Source organism: Scyliorhinus torazame, chromosome 1 (assembly GCF_047496885.1).
Source record: "Scyliorhinus torazame isolate Kashiwa2021f chromosome 1, sScyTor2.1, whole genome shotgun sequence".
NCBI classification, from domain to species: Eukaryota; Metazoa; Chordata; class Chondrichthyes; order Carcharhiniformes; family Scyliorhinidae; genus Scyliorhinus; species Scyliorhinus torazame.
Genome location: NC_092707.1, coordinates 207,433,512 through 207,455,598, shown reverse-complemented (window position 1 = coordinate 207,455,598; position 22,087 = coordinate 207,433,512).

Genomic DNA, 22,087 nt, shown 5'->3' with positions numbered 1-22,087 from the left:
TCGGGCGGTGTGCGGTCAGCCGAACTGGGATCCTGGGAGTCCATCCAAGATGGCGGCTCCCATTGGCTGCACATGGCTGGGGGTGCACAAAATGGCGGCATCTATCCATTGAACGTGGCGCCCGCAGGACAAGATGGCGGCGCCTGGGAGCAGCACGTGGCCCTGGAGTTGGAACATGGCGGCGCCCGCTGGCCGCACGGGGACCGTGGAGAGGTTTGTGGTGGCGGTCCACATTCGCCGCCGGAGACCGCGGCGACCGCACGGGCCTGGCATATCGCCCCGAAGTGGCCCTTTCTGCCGCAACACTTGCAGATGGATACGCGGCCCAGGCAGCGCTGCCAGGGGTGCTTGGCCTGCCCGCAAAAGTAGCAGCGGGGCCCCCCGGGGTTGCTAGGCCGCCTTGCAGTACAAGCTTGTGGGGGTATGGGAGATGTCTCGGGGTCGGCTATGGAGGGGTTCCACGCTGCCCAGGGGGCAGCCGTGTGGTCGGGAACGTAAGCGCGGGCGTTTCTGGAGGCCACATCCAGGGAACCTGCAAGGGCCCATGCCTCCTTGAGGCCTAGGGTGTCTTTTTCCAGCAATCGCTGGCGGATTTGGGAGGACAGCATACCTGCCACGAAAGCGTCCCAGATCAAGAGTTCTGTGTGGTCGCTTGCCGAAACTTGCGGGCAGCTGAAGTTTCTCCCCAACACCAGGAGCGCATGGTAGAATTCTTCCAGCGATTCCCCAGGGATTTGTCGCCTCGTTGCTAGCAGATGTCGGGCATAGACCTGGTTTACCGGGCGAATATAATATCCTTTTAGCAGCTCTATTGCTGCATCGAAGTCTTCCGCGTCTTTGATGAGGGTGTAAATTTCCAGGCTCACCCTCGAGCGCAAGACTTGCATTTTCTGTTCTCCCATGGGTGTGTTTTCGGCTGTCCCGAGATATCCTTTAAAACACCCCAGCCAGTGCTTAAAGATTGCCGCTGATTTCTCCGCGTGGGGGCTGAGTTGCAGACACTCCGGCTTGATTCGGAGCTCCATCCTTTTAAAGTTAGCTTATCAAATTGATGCACGATCAATGACCACTAAAGCGAGGTTGTAGTCCAACTGAAGGCTTTAATAAGCTAGATGTTTCCCCCAGCAGCTCAGGTACAGAATGAAGGCTGCTGGGGTGGCACGGGGTCTTCTCCCCTGCCTTGTAGGGTGGAGCTACCATAGAGCTTGACCAATAGGAAACATACAATATCTACCAATGGTGTTCCAGCATTACCAGGTACCGTAATACCCCTACACAGAGTACCACACCATGCATAATGAGTCTTGTGCTATTAATAAACTGTGTTTTTGAGCTAACATATTGGATGTGTGGTCATTTGGTCGATATAAGAAACAGCTTGTGGTTCACCCCAAAGTAAAGGAGGCAACAGGGTGGAAAGGTGGGGTGGGGTGTGTCATGATATTCAGATAAACATCATGGTGCAAACACACATACACACTGATGGACAAATCAACAGGCCAATCAACACACACGCAACATCACAGCCAATCACAAGCAAGGGCACACGCACTATAAAACGGGGAACACCACAGTTCCTGCTCATCCCAGCAGGAGACAGCTCAGGGCACAGAGCTCACAGCAAGCCACTCAGACATTCACCATGTGCTGAGTGCCTCTCCAAGATAGTGTTAGGGCTGGGTCCACAGGTTAAAGGGTAATGAACGAACCACAGTAACAAGTTTACAGATGTTGTTATTGATAGTAATAAAACAGAGTTGTACCATCTGCAACCGTGTTGGTTCGTCTGTGTAGCAGAGCACCCAACACAACAGGGTGCTGGCTAGGGGCATGGGCACCACATCCAAGACCCATACCCCTCACCACCGACACAGCCAAACTACCCACTTGCACACCTCTCCGTTACACATACCTGCAGCACTAGGAGCTCGGGGCCCTGGGTTGGCAGTGACAGTGGGTCTGGTCCATGGGATGGAGGATGATGACAGCCCGCTCTGTGATGAGCTCTGGTGTTCAGCATCATATCACGATGTCTGGCTCATGCCCACAGAAACACCTTCCACCTGGGTGATCCTTGCATGCGAGCTGGCCACGCCATCACACAAAGGTCAGGGCACAGGGGTGGTGGAGCATGATCCTCCCACAGGGCCTGCACTGGTCCCCTGCCCCCCACTCCCCCCACCCAGTGCCAGAGATGGGATGGGGCCGGTCCATCCGGGGCCCCCCGCCTCCAGCCAGTGCCAGAGCCGGTGCCCCCCAGACAACCAAGCACTGACGGGGAGAGCAGCCCGAACACCAGCCCCCCGCCCGAGACTCAGGACACCCTGGAGCTCGTGTCAGAGGAGGACACAGACTTTCCATCGCAGCTGTCTCCAACACCCTCCACCATCCCAGAGAAACCTCGGTTGGGCACACTAGTGAAGAGGCTCCTGGGACACTATCAGGTACGTACCGCATATCGCATCTGGTACTGCGATATGCAGCCAGCCCGGACCACCCCCCCACACACCCATCAGACAGAGCACCAAGGCATGATTTAACGGTGTTAACAGGTGTTTATTGTGAAGAAATATATAGTCTGTGCCCTGACCCCCATGACTGAACTGTGCCCTGCACCCATGCCAACTTAGCTGGTGTCTAACCTTCTGGCCTTAGGGGCCCTAACACTACGCCTAGGTGGTTCCCCAGACAGTACAGCATGAGTGGAGGTGGCCTGCTGTGACTCCTGCCCTGCAACAAGGGTCCCCATTGGCACGTCTCTCCTGGGGCGACCTGGCCTCGATGGACCTGACCAGAATTCAGGTGTCCCGGGTGGCGTGGTGCTGCCCTGTTCTGCCCGCTGCCCACCTAATGCACTAGGGACAGGAGGGGGTGGGGGGAGGGGAGTCCGAGGTGCTGCGCTGTTCTGGCACCTGCCCTGCGGGGGTCACCGGCACGGGCCCCATCACCTCCTCCTCCTTTGGGGTGCTCGATGGTCCCCGGGCTTCTCCATTAGATGGGAGTGCGAGCATAGCCATCCACTGAGGCCCCGCCCGCCACCTGGCTCTGCCAGTCCTGGAGGCCCGCGCTGGTCTTGGCCGGGGTATGCAGATTCGCGGCCATGGAACACAGGAAGTGGATCATCTCCGTCTGCGACTGTACCACATCATGCTGTGACTGTGCCACCACCCTGTGTGTCTGTGCCACATCAGCCAGTGACTGGGCCACCTCCCTCTGGGACTGGGCCCCTCCCTCTGGGACTGGGCCACCCCACCCAGCCTCTGCGCTACGCTGGCCAGCGCCTGGGCAATGCCACCGACGTTCCCAGCCATGGCCTGCTGTGACTGGGCCATGCAGAGGAGCAGCGCTACAATGTCCAGGTGGCTCTGGCACATGGCTGCCTGTCTGAGGGCAGCCCGGTCCTGGGCCTCAGCCACTGCCTGTACAGAATGCCCCAGGCCTTGGGCACGCTGATCCATATCCAAAACCGTTGCCCCCAATGCCTCCACCGCAGACGTCCACCGTGCGGTGTTGGCCTGGGTGGCACGCATGACCGGCACCACCCCCTGCTCTTGCATGCATATGGGCTCCTCCACCTGTGTCTGTAGGTGTTGGATGCTCGCCGTCATCCCCTCCTGTGGTCCTTGGGTCTCTGACTGCATCTGCCCTGTGGCTGGGACTGGATGTTCCAGGAGCCCGGGACCCGACTGGATGTCAGCTGGTTCCTGGGGCCGGGCTGCCCTCCGACCGTCCGGCCACTCGACTGCTCCTACCTCCACCTGCGGTACCAGATGCGATATGTGGTACGTACCTGATAGTGTCCCAGGAGCCTCTTCACTAGTGTGCCCAACCGAGGTTTCTCTGGGATGGTGGAGGGTGTTGGAGACAGCTGTGACGGAAAGTCTGTGTCCTCCTCTGACACGAGCTCCAGGGTGTCCTGAGTCTCGGGCGGGGGGCTGGTGTTCGGGCTGCTCTCCCCGTCAGTGCTCGGCTGTCTGGGGGGCACCGGCTCTGGCACTGGCTAGGGGCGGGGGGCCCCGGATGGACCGGCCCCATCTCCAGCATGTCTTGTGACACAAGACGACAAGTAAAATTAGTTAGCGGGTTGGGGGAGTGAGGGGGGGTGAGGGGTGTGGAGTGTAAGGGGGGGTGTGGCTTGAGGGGGGTGGGGGTGTGAGGGGTTGGGGTTGTGTGAGGTGTGGTGTGGGGTGGGTGCGGGTTGATGGGGGGTGGGGATGTGGGGGGGGCACACATGTGTCATGGGGATACGCAACTAAGCGGGGTCTCACTTCCTCTCCCGCTGCTGAACTCCGCCTCAGCGACCACGCTTTCCTCCGGGCCGCCAACCATGTCCAGTGCCTTCTGCTCAGGCATGGTGAGGAGCAGCAGTTCCTGCCTTCTCCAACTCCTGGCGATTGTGCGAGGCGTTCTCCTGGGGCGGGTGGGGGTCGGGTGGGGGGGGGGGGGGGGGGGGGGGAGAGGTGGGGGGGGGGGGACACACAAACCGTTACACGTTCCGACGCATGTAGCCCAGGGGTTGGGTAGATGGTGGCCTCAGTGGCCAGGGCACCCGGCCATGGATTGCATTGGATTTGTTTATTGTCACGTGTATTGAGGGACAGTGAAAAGTATTTTTCTGCGAGCAGCGCAAACATATCATTAAGTACATGAAAATAAAACAAAAATAATATACATAATATGGCAACACAAGGTACACAATGTAAATACATAGACAGCGGCATTAGGTGAAGCATACAGGAGTGTAGTATTAATCAGTTCAGTCCAGAAGAGGAGTCTGGTAACAGCGGGGAAGAAGCTGTTTTTGAGTCTGTTCGTGCGTGTTCTCAGACTTTTGTATCTCCTGCCCGATGGAAGAAGTTGGAAGAGTGAGTAAGCCGGGTGGGAGGGTCTTTGATTATGCTGCCCACTTTCCCCAGCGGGAGATGTAGATGGAGTCAATGGATGGGAGGCAGGTTTGTGTGATGGACTGGGCGGTGTTCACAATTCTCTGAAGTTTCTTGCGGTCTTGGGCCGAGCAGTTGCCATACCAGGCTGTGATGCAGCCCGATAGGATGCTTTCTATGGTGCATTTGTAAAAGTTGGTATGAGTTAATGTGGACATACCGAATTTCCTTAGTTTCCTGAGGAAGTATAGGCGCTGTTGTGCTTTCTTGGTGGTAGCGTCGATGTGAGTGGACCAGGACAGATTTTTGGTGATGTACACCCCGAGGAATCTGAAGTTGTTAACATGCGGCGAACATGGTGGCTGGCGGCCTCCCGGGCCGGGGTATAGGGTCATCTGCCTCTCCTCCACGGCTTCCATAAGGTTGTCCAGCTCAGTGTCCCTGAACCATGGTGCTGCTCACCTTCCAGCCATCTTGTTGGCTGGGATAGTGTGTGTGGGGGGAAGCTTCGTTTCAGTGTGGCTGCGGCATGTGAACCTCAGGTGCGCCAAATCCGGCACCGTTTTGCATGGAATTGGTTGCGTTCCATGTGGTGATGGTGCTGGCCCATTTAAAGTAGCTGAATCAGTGCAGCTGTTGCGCCGTTTTTTCTGTCGTAAAACACCAGTGTTTCCACGCCGGCATTTAGTCTCAAAATCGGGGAATCCAGCCCCCCGTCTATGAAATGGAGAATCACACCCCTCGTTTTACGCTTGCGTTCCAGAATTCTACTTATCACATTTTCATCTGGGCCCCTTTTTGTTTATTCTTTCCTTTGCTCAGTTTTCCTGTTCTGTTTATATGTCAGCTGATTCCAATTTCTGAACATCCTTCCCCTCAAGTTGATTGTTTCAAACCTTCATCACCTCCCTATTTCTTGTTTCTCCTGGGACACAAGTCCGATCAAACTCTTTAAATGATTGTATCATTTTTAAAATATAGTCATAAATAAGGAATAATCGCAGAGATTTTAACATCTAATACAAAACATTATTATCAGTCATACAGACTCAAAGTAAATAAATTATTTGTTTTTAATCTTATTGTAGCAAGGTCTTCACCATTGAGATATATCCCCATTCAGTTGTTAAAAATTACTCATTCCTATCTCTCCAGTGTTCTTAAACACGCAGAGACTCTGAAGCTATGTTACTTACCAAGTCGAGCACCTCTGGCATATCCGACTCCAGAACTACCCCTGGCATATGCCAGGCAACCCACAGAACATATTCAACAGAAAATACTGATGAGAGTGGTAATACAGCCTGGGTAGGTGTTGAGTGGTATCCCACAGAGGGCAGTGCTTACACCCCTGTCGTCACTAATCTACATTAAAATCCTGAATGCCAAAACCAAGAGTAATTCTGTCAAATCTGCAACTGCTATTGAAATAAGTGGTGCTGTGAGACAGAAGGCCCAACTCCATGAAATCACACCCCCAGAGGGGAGCTTCACGCACAATTTTAATGGAGAGGACATCATAAGGAGTGTGCACAATATTCTAATAAGCACTCCCAGTGGGTGAAGTTCCCTGCTCGGAGCATATGTTTGTAAATTTGACGCACAACGTTGCTGATTGATTTGAAGAAGGAATTAGATCAGGCAAAAAATTGGGCAGAGAAGTGACAAATTAAACTTTATGTATCAGATCAAAAAAATAAAGGATACATTGAGGTCATTTGTCTTACCAAGCTTGCTTCTTTCAAATTACACTGTACGGCATCTAATTTCATTTTGAAATCTTCCAGTGCTCTTGATTTCACTGTCTTCCCTGGTTAATCAAATGTTTATTACATTGGATCTGAAATTCCAGGACTGCCTCCCTCACAATCAGGGTTTTTTTGGTCTCCCACTGGTAGGAAATGAGGAAAACCCCTCGAGAATTCCTGGCCCATATTTTTGAAGAAGGCCAGAATTCTCCAGCCTTTGGGATTCTCTTTTCCCGCCAGCAGCTCATGTTTCCCAGCGGCACGGGTGGTTTCAATGGGAAATCCCATTTCGAGAAATCCCAGCCACGAAACAAGCGGCTGGGGGACCGGATAATCCAGCCCATTATGTTCTAAATTTAACTTTTCACTGATTTAAATTTATGCATACTGACATGAATGATCCATCCAACTTGGAAATATTTATGTAAAAGTGCTATTGCAGAAAGAACTTGCATTTATACAGCTTCTATCACAACCTAAGGATGCCTTGAGAAGCTTCAGAACTACTGAAATACTTTCGAAGTTTAATCGCTGTTGTATTGTAAGAAATATGACAGCCCAACCACACACTGAAAAATACCACAGAGATAAATTCATGACAAAAGAATCTGTAATTAAACTTTGGGTTTATTAGCCAGGCTACCAGGAAACTGCCCTTATCTTTGAATAGTGATATTAGAGGGAGAGACAATGGCTGAACTATGAATCTAGCGACACAGGGTATTGCTCTGGGGACTGAGTTTCGAATCCCACCATAGCAGATGTTGAAAATTCAGTCTAACATCTGAAATTAAAAGTAAAATGATGACCATGAACCCATTGTTAACAGTCACCTAACTGGTTCATTAAGGTCCTTTAGGGAAGGAAATCTGCTGTCCTTACCTGGTCTGACCTACATCACTATAGTTGACTCTTAAAGGTTTCCTCCCACAAGTCCCAAAAGACGTGTTTGTTAGGTGAATTGGACATTCTGAATTCTCCCTAGTGTACCCAAACAGGTGCAGGAATGTGGAGACTAGGGAATTTTCATAGTAACTTAATTGTTAATGTAAGCCTACTTATGACAATAATAAAGATATTATTTTTTTTAAACGTATTTTTAAATTTAGAGTACCCAATTCATTTTTTTTCCAATTAAGGGGTAATTTAGCGTGGCCAATCCACCTAGCTTGCACATCTTTTGGGTTGTGGGGGCGAAACCCGCGCAAACACGGGGAGAATGTGCAAACTCCACACGGACAGTGACCCAGATCCGGGATCGAACCTGGAACCTCGTCGCCGTGAGGCCGCAGTGCCTACCACTGCGCCACCGTGCTGCCCTGTAAAGATATTATTGTTAAATGCCCCTCTGAAATGGGGATAGCAAACCGCTCAGTTAAGGGAAATTAGGGATGGGCAATAAACACTGGCCCAGACAGTGATGCCCACATTCCCCCACATGAGTGAAAAAAAATTTTGCATCCAGCCAAGAGGACAGACTGTATTTTAGTTTAACATCTCATCCAAACAAAAGCATCTCCGAGAGGACAACACTCCCTGCCACTGAAGTGTCAGTCTACATTTAGCGATCAAGTGTTTGGCGTGAGCACTGTTGCCAACCATCCTACTTTTCCCAGAGGTCTCGTGGAGGTCTTCTACTGGGAAGCTGGGAGACGGGTTTGTTGTATGGACAGCTTGCTTGCAGTCAATCAGCTGGTCACCTCCCACCACCCAATCCTTTAACTTGCCACGTGCCTGCTGCCAGTGAAGTTACTCTGCCAGTGGTGTTTCTCTGATTTGGCTCTCCCTGACCCAACCTTAATAGGATCTGTTCTGTAATTCTGGACCACAATGGTAGATGACCTTACCTAAAATGCAGGCAGAATATGCTTACCCATTTTCATCAAAATTGGTGCACTGCTGCATTAAAAGCCCCTTGCCTGTGAAAGAAACAAGCACTTCACCAGTGCAGCAAGTATACAATGTATTGATCAAACTGACAGCTTCACTAAATATTCAACAACCTGTATTGACTAAAATGCACCATTTCTTTGAATAAGGTTGGCACATCTGGGTGGATTCATTCCTGGGGTTTTCATCACATGAACTCCTGTTCGGAAACCGTTCTTTTCCCCCCAGGTCTCAGAGCGTTCAAATAAAATGAAAAAAAAAAAAAAAAATTGTTACGATTTTATTCTTGAATTATTTTGCTTTTGCAGGTGATTAATTTTTAATTCCTTGGAACTCCAAGGTAATCCTGAAGGTTGGTAGCTCAGCATTAGTAATCTCTTACTAATTAACGATGGATAAAGCACTCTAAACCTTGCTGATCAGCTACTTCACCCTGCCCAAGGATCTATATCTGGTAAATTCAGTGAATTGTTTTTTTCATTCAACAGTCCTCTGCTGTCAGTGAATAACTTGTCAGTTGCAACCTTATGTATTGGAGAATCCACTGATGAACTTACGGGGTGGGATTTTGTGTGGCTCTCGTGGTGTGTTTCGCAGAGGCAGCTCGCCATTGGCTGGTGGGGGGACATTCTTGTGCCGCAGCTGTCAATGGGGCATTCTGTTGTGTGCCCCCACCACCAGGAAATCCACAACAGCAGTTCGCTATTGACGGGGCCTAAAGATCCCGCTAGCGTGAACAGCCGGAATATTCCGGCCATAGGGTGGAACCTCGAAGAGGCGAATGGGGTCTCGGCCATTGGCTGGTGATAACGCCAGACACCCATGACCCCCCAGGGAAGGCTCACCGCATCTTGTGCCACTCTTGCATTTAAAAGACCGGAGGTGGGCCTTCCCCTGGGTTCAGGGACCTCAGAGCAGGTATCCCGCCCATGAGAGTTCCTGACCAATTAAAGGCCAGCAGCATGGTAGCACAAGTGGAGAGTTCCTGACCAATTAAAGGCCAGCAGTATGGTAGCACAAGTGGATAGTACTATGGCTTCACAGCGGCAGGGTCCCAGGTTCGATTCCCCGCTGGGTCACTGTCTGTGCGGAGTCTGCACGTTCTCCCCATGTCTGCGTGGGTTTCCTCTGGGTGCTCCGGTTTCCTCCCATAGCCCAAAGACGTGCAGGTTAGGTGGATTGGCCATGATAAAAAGGTTAGGAGGGGTTACTGGGTTACGGGGATAGGGTAGAAGTGAGGGCTTAAGTGGGTCGGTGCAGACTCGATGGGCCGAATGGCCTCCTTCTGCACTGTATGTTCTATGTTTGTTCTGTACTCAGCAGTGCCACCATGAGATGGTGGCTCCTTCATGTGTGACACCCACCCGAGTCCTCAAATTTGAAGAAAGACCCAGGCACAGGTGAGTGATGGTGATAATGGGATCCTGGGGGAGTGAGTGAAAGAGTGTTAGCAGCAAGGGGGAGGGGGAGGGAGGGGGGGAAGGTTCTTTTCAGCAGTTCCCCTTTTCCGATGCCAGATCTCTTGATCAAGCAGAGAGTGTCTTTGAACAAGGGAGCCATCTACAAGCCTCCCTATCATGGACTAAATTGGGGTGGAGGTGGGAAGGAATCAAAGACCCCCCCCCCCCCCCCTCACAATCCTCCAACCCAATTAAATGCCCCACATCATCACACTCGCCATAAGGGGGGGCACAAGATTCTGCCCATAATGTCATGGGAAATATTTAGGAAAGAATGGAAAATGTGGAGAAACATTGAAATTTATACTGAGAAATCGGGATTTGAAGCTTTTCTGCAAGATGCTAATGGCTTCAATGAGCAAACTAACAGGCATTTGGGAATGGTCAGACTTTGTACTTCAGCAACCAAATGATAGAAGTTTAATTTTTTTCTCCTGAATACACATTTGATGCCGCTGATAGATTTTGTGAGAGTTGGCGGGTTAGAGAGAGCCTACAAATCTTTGATAATGCCGTTCCAATGAAATATTACTACTAACCTATCAGCATTATTGTTGCAATTTTAGAGATTGGAATGTTAATCTTTCGTCTATTTAAGGGGAAACGATGGCGTAGTGGTATTGTCACTGGACTAGTAATCCAGAGACCCAGGGTAATGCTCTGGGGATCCCGAGTTCGAATCCCACTATGGCAGACAGTAAAATTTAAATTCAATAAATATCTGGAATTAAAAGTCTAATGATGACCATGGAACCAATGTTGATTGTTGTAAAAACTCATCTGGTTCATGAATGTCCTTCACAAAAGGAAATCTGCCCTCCAGGAAGATTGGCCTACATGTGTCTCCAGGCCCACACAGCAATGAGATTGCCTCTTAACTGTACCCCCCCCCCCCCACCCCTACTAACATGGCCTAGCAAGCCACTCAGTTCAAGGGAAACTAGGCATGGGCAACAAATGCTGGTCGGTGACGGGCACATCCCAAGAACGAATATTTTAAAAAATTCAGTTTCTGTTTCCTGATTTTGGCTATCTTAGAATTCATACAATCCATAGAATCCCTACAGTGCTGAAGGAGGCCATTCGGCCCATCAAGTCTGCACCCACCCTCTGAAAGAGTACCCGACCCCACCCTATTCCCGTAACCCCACCTAACCTAAACATCTCTAGACTCTAAGGGGCAATTTTACCATGGCCAATCCATCTAACCTGTCACATCTTTGGATCCTCGCCAGAATTTATTTCCACACAGCAGTTACTTGCAGTAACACTAATTTTTCACTTTTGAAGTAGCATGATGACCCACTTAACTATTAAAGAAATAGCCAAAAATGTTTATTCTACCCTAAGTATCAGAAAACAAAAGTAAGTATTGCTTTGCACTCACACAGCCTAATTAACTGAAAAGACAGTCTGATTTTGAAAGACAATTTTGCTAACTCAGGTGCTTGGCACAAAAGTGTTTGCTTTATTGTTCAATCAGCATCTCAGTTTTGAATTTGGAAATGGAAAGATTAAATTTACTAACAGTATGTATAGCAACCTACTTGTCAAGGTTGTATTGAAAATTGTGGGGCAATAAGACAAGAATATTTGCAAACTGCAGGCAGATGTCATACAAATGGATGCCAAGTGATTTAATGCCTCATAATCAGACATCCAGGAACATGCCAAACCAGAGTTGGCAACACTATGTATGAGTCTGGACCCTATAAGCTTCCGATTCAGAGACGAGCGCGCTACCACAGAACCAAGGTTGACACTAATATAAACAGCTTTGATCAATTGTTAAATCAGTGACACCTGAATCCAAATGTTGAACACCGGTTTCAGCTGGTGGTACAAGCTGTAACATAGCTGACAGTATTCTATTGTATAAATTATAGCTGTAGCTTGACAGTGAGGCATGTCGTAGTACAGTAATACTACCATACAGCTGATACAGCACAGTAATCCAGCTGACAGAGCGGCATGTTGGCACAGTGGTTAGCACTGCTGCCCCACTGCTCCAGGGACCCAGGTTCAATTCTGATCTCGGGTGACTGTGTGGAGTTTGTACGTTCTCTGTGTCTGCGTGGGTCTCCTTCGGGTGCTCCAGTTTCCTCTCACAGTACAAAGGTGTGCAGATTAGGTGCGCCGGCCATGCTAAATTGCCCTTTAATGTCCAAAAGGTTAGGTGGGGGTTACGGGGATAGGGTGAAGGCGGGGGCTCAAGTAGGGCCCTCTTTCCAAGGGCTGTTGCAGACTCAATGGGTAGAATGACCTCCTTCTGCACTGTAAATTCTATGATTCTATGACCCTATTGCTCAATTTTCAGTTTCTCATTTTTAATATCATAACAAAATCTCCAGGGTTACAGGTGACTATTGATTGACATATTGGTCACTTCTGTCTTGACTATAAAACTTCTCTAAGCTTTCCAAAGTCCTAATGTCCTTCACACTGGAATTACGCCATGTGTGTGAAAGATTACATTACACTATTTTGTATAAGGGCCAGGGATTTTCTTCTGGTGTCCTGAGCAATCCCTCAACCACTAAAACAGATGATTTGGCCATTATTGCATTGCTGAGAGTTTGCTGTGAGCAATTTGGTTGTTGGATTTTTTATATGACAAGAATTATTACATTTGAAAAGGTGCTTAATCAATAGTAAAACACTCTGGAACATCCTAAGGTCATGGATCGTGGGATACCAATGCAGGGCTTTTTCTTTCAGCACCCTTCCCAGCCTGGGTCTGTTCTTTTTGAATGTTTGAATTCCGGGGATTTTCCCAGTGTGATCTAATGTGTTGTAAAGGATGTGAAAATTCAGCCACGCCCCGATGCTCCTGGTGGGACCTTGATCACAGATTATGTACCGTCAGATAATCATTGGTGTTCTGGCGCACACACCTCACAAAATTGCCCTTAGATTTTACACACCTAGCTATGGAGCTCGACATTCCATCTCCTCTTTAAGTAGCTTCTCCCTATTTTCTTAATATTGATGGAAATGAATTTAATATTATCTTCTCAATCCCTTTCACCGTGCTAAATTACATTGCATAAAATTTGTAGCTTATTCTTTCTCCTAATGTGGCACATCTTGCTCTTGTCAAAATAAAATGTAATTTTCTATTTGTCTGCTATTTGCACAATAGATTTAAATCCCTTATGAAAAATGTGTATTCTTTCTTTTAACTCTTGCATCTCCTGATTTCAATGTCGGCTAACAATTTAGCAAACTTAGAAATCAGTTCTGCATTAGTTCACCGATGTAGATGAGAAATAAAGGTTGACATACTAAGGTCTGTCGTAATATCCTCAAAGAGGTCAAGGAGGGACTTTGAACAGAATTCTTACCTTCTAAATGCATGCTGCCTGTCTCTTAAATTATTCCAATACACTTAATCCTACAGCCTATTTCTTGAAGTGCTCAGACACTACATCTCTTTCTGCCATTTCCTAATTCCTCCTACATAACTGACTTCTCAGTCACCCCCATGTTGTACACTTGATGGTGTTTATTCTTTTGGGATGTTGAATCTTGGTAATAACTTTCTGTTAAACAAATTAACTTGGTCACTGGAAATTCCACTCTCAGCATTATCGAGAGCTAATTGTCAAAGTAGTCAAGTAAAACAAAATCCAACCTGACAGCACTTTAAATACATCCTATAGGTATTCGTCCACTCCATACTTAAGAATGTGTAAGGAAGGCATAAAAGACTGGCTCCAGGTTCAGAGCAATGTTTGTAATGAGTAAACCGAATGGATGCTGTCATAATATACATATCAGTATATGATGGTGCAGAGACACACACTGACTGACACACTGCAAGACCAATCAACACACACAACACAGCAGCCAATCACCAGTTAGGGCACGGTCACTATAAAGACAGAGGGCACTAGTTTTCCCACTCATTCGGGATGCAGCCTCTAAGACAGACAGAGCCCGCAGTCAGTAGCACAAACATCCACCATGTGCTAGCAGTATAGGCTGGTCATGTTCAGCATAGGTCTTCAGTCAATCTAACAAAGTGTCGACCCACAGTGCAAGTATGTTGACCAGCTCTTAGTTAAATAAATTAGAGTTGTACTATTACAAGTGTTGGTAGCCTGTCTATGTTACTGCTAAGGTAAACACAGTCTCCACAGATCCAGAGTACCCAACACATCATGGTACCAGTATGTGATGTTAGAGTTTAATAGACCTACCTTCAAGTGATCTGCCTTCGACCAGCAATCAGCCATCCGGTAGTGTGGACAGCGTCCGCCCTCCCCCGCCGCTCCGCATCACCGGCAACCTCAGTGCGAACTGGAAAATCTTTAAACAACAGTTCCAGCTATACCTCGAAGCTACTGACCTGGAAGCTGCAGACGCCAGGAAGAATGCTCTCTTCCTTTTCACGGCCGGGGACCACGCTATCCATATCTTCAACTCTCTCACTTTTGCTGAAAGTGAAGACAAGTCCAAGTTCAAGACAGTCCTGCTCAAATTCGACAGTCACTGTGACATCGAGGTAAATGAAAGTTTTGAGCGCCATGTCTTTCAACAGCGTCTGCAGGGTAAGGATGAACCTTTTCAATCTTTCCTCACCCACCTTCGCATCCTCGCGCAGTCCTGCAATTATGGCTCCACCTCTGACTCGATGATCCGTGACCAGATCGTTTTCGGTGTGCAATCGGACCCCCTACGCCAGCAGCTCCTCAAGGTTAAACAGCTCACCCCTGCGATAGCCATCGAGACCTGCGTTCTGCATGAACACGCCACTAACCGACACTCGCACATTCAAGCGGCTGAAACGGCGGGACAAGGTCCCCACGAGGCAGAGCAGGTGCAAGCCATTAAACAACTCCAGGGCCTAAGCCTGGATGAGGGCGGCCATTTTGCACGCTTTTCGCGGGCTCCCGCGCATGCTCGCACTGACCGAGGGGACGGCGAGGCCGAAGACCGCACTGCGCAAGTGCGCACTACGTACGACTGCACCGCGCATGCGCGGTGGCGTACCGAACGTTCTGACGTCACGACGTGTGGCAACTGTGGCTCTGCCCACTTAAAGTGGCAATGTCCTGCAAAATCCCGACGCTTTCTCCAATGTGGCAAGCTTGGCTACTATGCAGCCCTATGCAGGTCTGCTCAACCTACTACCTCTCGTCGCTCCAACCAGCCACGCAGGGATGTCCGAACCACCCAGTCACCGGTCACCGATTCCGACTCCGACTTGATTCCGGACCTTGACACCGAGGACCCTAAAGCACCATTCAGGGTGGGCATCATCACCAAACACAAGATGCTCCAGAAGACAAAAGCCAAGTCTCTCCCAATATTCAGCATTGATCCGGACGACAAGTGGTGTGCCGCCCTCACGGTCAACCGATCCCGCATCCGATTCCGCCTGGACACCGGCGCCTCAGCCAACCTCATTGCGCGGTCTCACCTCGAAAGCCTCCATGTCAAGCCTACCATCCTGCCGTCCGCCTGCCAGCTTCTGGACTATAATGGTAATGTCATTGCTGCCAGTGGCTGCCAGCTTGAAGTGTCGCACCAGTCATTAAAGGCTAACCTGCCATTCGAAATAATGGGATCCACTAAAGCCTCCCTGCTTGGTGCTCAGGCGTGCAAACTTCTAAACCTTGTCCAAAGGGTTCACTCCCTGTCACCCGCTGACTCTTCCGCATCTCAGGACACTGACTTTCGGACATAACTGAACGCCATCATCACCCGATACCACTGTGTATTCGAGGGCATGGGCACACTCCCAAACACTTATAAAATCTTGTTAAAACTAAAGGCCATGCCTGCAGTGCACGCACCTCGCAGGGTACCAGCACCCCTCAAGTAACGCCTCAAGCAGCAGCTGCAGGACCCCAAGGACCAGGGCGTAATTTCGAAAGTTACAGAACCGAATGACTGGGCCAGCTCTATGGTGTGCGTGAAAAAAACATCCGGCGAATTACGCATATGTATTGATCCCAAGGACCTCAACCGCAATATTATGACAGAACACTATCCCATTCCAAAACGCGAAGAACTCACCTGCGAGATGGCATGCGCCAAATTTTTCACCAAGCTAGATGCATCCAAGGGGTTCTGGCAGATCCAACTCGACGCATCCAGTCGGACGCTCTGCACCTTTAACGCCCCATTTGGCCGGTATTGCTACAACCGGATGCCGTTTGGCATCATCTCTGCATCGCAAGTGTTCCACAGAATAATGGAGCAAATGATGGAAGGTATCGAAGAGGTTCGCGTATATGTGGACGACATCATCGTCTGGTCTACCACCCTGTAGGAGCACATTGATCGCCTCCAACGCGTCTTCCGACGAATCCATGAGCATGGCCTCCGCCTCAACAGGGCCAAATGCCCCTTTGGTCAAACAGAACTTAAATTCCTCGGAGACCACATTTCACAGTTTGGCGTGCAGCCGGATGCTGACAAGGTATCTGCCATTAAGGCCATGAAAACACCGGAGGACATGAGGGCGGTCCTCCGCTTCCTGGGCATGGTCAATTTCCTGGGGAAATTCATCCCTAACCTCGCCTCCCACACCACGGCTCTCAGGAACCTGGTTAAGAAGGCGACCGAGTTCCAATGGCTCCCTGCCCACGACCAAGAATGGCGGGATCTCAGGGCAAAGCTGACCAAGGCCCCGGTGTTGGCATTTTTCGATCCGGCCAAAGAAACAAAGATCTCCATGGATGCCAGTCAGTCCGGCATTGGAACAGTGCTCCTTCAACGTGACGCCGCCTCCTCATGGGCTCCTGTTGCATACACGTCACGTGAAATGACGCCCACCGAATAGTGCTATGCGTTAACAGACAAAGAGTGCCTGGGCCTTCTTACCAGAGTCGTCAAATTCCATGACTATGTCTATGGACTCGCAAAGTTCACAGTCGAGACAGACCACAGGCCACTGGTCAATATCATTCAAAAATACCTTAACGACATGACGCCGCGCCTGCAGCGCATTCTCTTTAAACTCAGGCGGTATGACTTTGAACTCGTCTACACCCCGGGTAAGGAGCTCATCGTCGCCGATGCACTCTCCCGATCTGTCACCACACCCTGCGACCCAGCGGGCTTCGTGTGCCAAATTGATGCTCAGGTGGCATTCGCCGCATCCAACCTGCCCGCCACGGACGAACGACTCATCCAGATTCGTCATGAGACGGCCAACGATCCCCTGCTCCAACATGTCCCACCTGACAGATGGGTGGCTCAAGGGCCAATGCCCTCAATTCTATAACATTAAAGATGACCTGGCGGTGGTAGATGGAGTTCTACTAAAGCTGGACAGGATCGTCATTCCGCACAGCATGCGGAGCCTCGTCCTTGAGCAGCTCCATGAGGGCCACCTGGGAGTGGAGAAATGCCACCGACAGGCCCATGAGGCATTGTACTGGCCTGGAATCAACGAGGACATTGCCAATGCCGTTCTTAACTTCCCAAACTGCCAGCGTTTCCAGCCTGCTCAGCCAAGGGAGACCTTGCAACCCCATGAGTTGGTCACGTCCCCCTGGACCAAAGTGGGCATCGACCTGTTCCATGCACTTGGCCGGGACTACATCCTCAGAGTGGACTATTTCTCAAACTACCTGGAGGTAGTTAGGTTACACGACCTCATCTCAACTGCGGTCATCCGTGCATGCAAGGAAACCTTCGCATGGCATCCCGCTCACGGTCATGTCCGACAATGGCCCGTGTTTTGCCAGTCAGGAGTGGACCAATTTTGCTAAACGATGCAACTTCACACATGTCACGTCCAGTCCCCATTACCCCCAATGCAATGGCAAAGCTGAAAAGGGGGTGCACATTGTCAATGACTCCTGTGCAAGGCGGCCGATGCTGGATCCGATTTTTACCTCGCCCTGCTTGCTTACAGATCAGCTCCATTGTCCACCGGCCTGTCACCGGCTCAATTGCACACTGTGGACAACGGTGCCGGCCATTCATCTCCCGGACTTGGACAACCTTCCGGTCCTTCGTCGAATGCAGTTGTCTCGGGCCCAACACAAATCGGCGTACGACGCCCACGCCACGGATCTCCCTGCTCTGGCTCCTGATGACGAGGTCCGTGTCCAACTTCCCGATGGTGGTTGGTCCGCCACCGCTGTGGTGCTCAGACAAGTGGCTCCCAGGTCATTTTTAGTTTGTCTACAAGACGACTCTCTTCTTCGCCGAAATAGGCGGGCACTACGACTCCGTCCTCGCTCGCCACCAGATCATCATGTCCTGCCTCACCGTCACGACGAACCCATCACGGACTTTGCAGATCTCCCTTTTGCTCTGCCACCCTCTGAGTCTGACACAGTCCCGCCCATTCCAGAACAGGTGGCCTCTGACCCACCCTTGAGACGGTCAACCAGAATTCGTCGCCCACCTCAGAGACTGAATTTATGAACTGCCTGAATTCATGGACTCTTTGACCTCATGAACTGATTGTTTCATTACCCTGTTTGATTAACTCACTGGTTTGTACATACTGTTGTTCCAGTTATATTTTGTGTTACATACTGTCCATCTGCACTAGACACCTCCCAATGTAAATATCTTAGAGTTTCTGTACATAGTCCTGTAAATATGCTCACATGTGCCACACATAGTTAGGAACATTCGCATACTACATTATTTATTGCCACGAACACACATTTTTTTTAGAAAAGGGGGGTGTCTAATATACACATCAGTGTATGTTGGTGCAGAGACACACACTGACTGACACACTGCAAGACCAATCAACACACACAACACAGCAGCCAATCACCAGTTAGGGCATTGTCACTATAAAGACAGAGGGCACTAGTTTTCCCGCTCATTCGGGATGCAGCCTCTGAGACAGACAGAGCCCGCAGTCAGTAGCACAAACATCCAGCATGTGCTAGCAGTATAGGCTGGTCAGGTTAGGCATAGGTCTTCAGTCAATCTAACATAGTGTCGACCCACAGTGCAAGTATGTTTAACAGCTCCGAGTTAAATAAATTAGAGTTGTACTATTACAAGTGTTGGTAGCCTGTCTATGTTACTGCTAAGGTAAACACAGTCTCCACAGATCCAGAGTACCCAACACATCAGATGCAAAACTTGCTAATTACATTGACACTTGTTCATTACAATGGTACTGCTGTATTGAACAGGAGAATTTACATTGAAAAAGAACAGTTAATCACAGCAAACTAATCAAAACCAGACAGGTAATCATTGCGGCTCAGGAAGAAGTTCTTATTTGGCCGAGCCATCGGAAGACAACTTGGGAACATATTACTAACGAACAGCTGATCATGCACCCAACTAACCAATCCACATTGGATGAAAATTGTGCATTGACCTATTTTAAAACTGTATTTTCTGTGTAAACCCCTGACAAGTCCCACACAGGAGTGCTCAAGGAGGAAGACTGAAGGCACGTATCAATTGGGAGAACTTGAAGGAAGAGGACAAAAGATACACATTGCCAGGATGGGTCCCAATAAACCAAGCAGGAAGATCTTGGTTGAAGATGACTCCAAAGTCACCTACAGTCATCTCAAATTGGCACTTCTGAATTGCAATGGTTTCAACCTGTGAGCGAGAGTGGCAACAATGATTTAATTGAAACTGCTTTGTTTTAAATTTTCAATAAAGGTGTTGGATTTTGTGTGAAATTGCGTCAATTGTAGCTCATGGTCTCCAAAACTCTTTATTCATTACTGATATTAGGTTAATGGGTCTGCAGTCAGATTCGACCCCGTTTCACAAATGAATGATTTGCTTGCGTGTTTCTTTCCCCTGTCACCACCGCTGACTCATTTATGATTTTTTTTTAAAATGTATTTCAAAATTCTATCCTACATACCATCTGACCCTGGATACAGGCTGGTCTTCATCCCCTTTAAACCACAAAGCAAATATTCTGCAGGAATCACGGAATCATTTGGAATACTCAATGGGCAACTGAAATTAAATGGTGAACTTGCAATTTCTTTCCCGGTGCAAGTGTCCAAAAAAATAAATGTTACTATTTTTCTTCTGTGTTTAATTTCACCAACATTTTTATCCTTCAAAAGTTTATCTTCTGCATTCATCAGGTTGTTGCTATGATGATTCTGAATTAGATTTCTTATCACTCTTCAAAAATGTTTTCCTGTAAACTCCCTCCAGATGGCCTTTCATTCTTATTTCTATTTTGATTTCACCATCCATTCATTTTGAGGATTGTTTGGTTAAATTACCCTTGTTTTGTGTAACTAACAGCTTTCCTTTGATGTTATTGGCATTGCGCTGAGAGATCAGCAAATGAATAGAATTTGTTTTCACTTTTAAACACCAAATTTCTATTCAGCAATTCTTGTAAATCTGATAACTGTGGGTATGATTTTCAGCTGGCATTCTCTGTAAATGGTGAGTGCTTTTCTCAATCGTAAACACTTTAAAAAATGTGTTCATGCCTTGTGCTTCACTGGAAATATTTATTGCCTATCCCTAACTGTCTTTGAAAAGATAGAGATGGGTTGCCTTCTTGAACTGCTGCAGTCCATGTGGTGCATTTTTAGAGAGGGAGATGAAACATTTTGGCACAGTGATTATAAAGAAGTGATGGGAAAGTATTTCCCATGTGGCTGCTGCCCTTGCGTAGAGGTCATTTCATTTGTAGGAGTTGTCAAATAACCCTTGATTAGTTCCTGCATTGCTTCTTTTAGATGGTGCGCACAGCCACCTTGTTGCATCAGTGGTGGAGGGAGCAAATGTTTAAGGTTGTGGATGGGGTACCAATCAATCTGGGCTACTTTGTCCTGGATGGTGTCGAGCTTTTTGAATGATATTGGAGCTGCACTCGTCCAGGCAAATGGAGAGTATTCCATTACACTCTTGACTTGGGCCTTGTAGATGCGGACAGGCTTTGAGTAGTCAGGAGGTAGGTTACTTATCGCAGAATTTCCAGCCTCTGACCTGTCATTGTAGCCATATGGTTAGTTCTCAGTTCAGTTTCTGGTCAATGGTAACACCCAGGATGTTGGTAGTGTGGGATTCAGCGATGGTGATGCCATTCAATGTCAAAGGGAGATAGTTACATTCTTTCTTGTTGGAGATGATCATTGCCTTGCACCTGCGGAGTGCGACTGTTATTTGTCACGTATCAGTCCAGGCCTGCATTTTGTCCAGATAGTGCTGCATATTGGCATAGTATGCTTTAGTATCCAAGGAGATGTGAATTGTGCAATCATCAGTGAACATTCCCAATGGAGGGACGATCACTGATGAAGCAGCTGCAGATGGTTAGGCCGAAGACACTACTCTGAGGATCTCCTGCAGCAAAGTCCTATGATTGAGATGATTGGCCTCAAACAACGACAACCGTCTTCTTTGTGCTACGGATGACTTCAACCAGTGGGGACTATTTCTGCTGATTCTCATTGACTTCAATTTTGCCAAGGTTCCTTGATGTCACACTTGATCAAATGATGTTGGATTTGTCACACACTGCTTGGTAGATACCAGTGTTGTAGTTGTACAGGAACAGCTTGGCTATGGGTGTGGCTAGTTATGGATCACAAGTTTGTTACTACACCTGAAATGTCATCAGGGTGCACAGCCTTTGCTGTGTTCAGTGGCTTCAGCTGTGCCTTGATATCATGTGGAGTGAATTATACTGGCTGAAATCTGACATTTGGGGACCTCAGAAGGAGGTCAGGGTGATTCATTTACTTGGCACTTCTGAATTGCGATGGTTTCAACCTGTCAGGTGTGTCTATTACTCATGGTCCACAGCACCTCCTGAATACCCAGTTGGGAGCTGCTAGATCTGTTCTCAGTCTATTCCATTTAGTATGGTGATAATGCACACTATATGATGGCAGTGTCCTCTGTGTGAAGAGGGGGCGTCGTCTTCAGAAGTGGTGGTCACTCCTATCAATACCGTCATGCAGTGTCTGTGACAGTGGGTTGATGAGGACGAGGTCAAATAAATTTTTCCTTTGTGCTGATTCACAGGGTGGTGTAGATGGCACTGTAGTAATCTAGACGTCCAGGCTAATGCTCTGTGGCCATGGATTCAAATCCCTAAATTTGGAATTGAAAGCTGTCTCAGTAATGGAGGCCATTGTAAAAATCCACCTGTTTCACTGATGCCCTTTAGGGA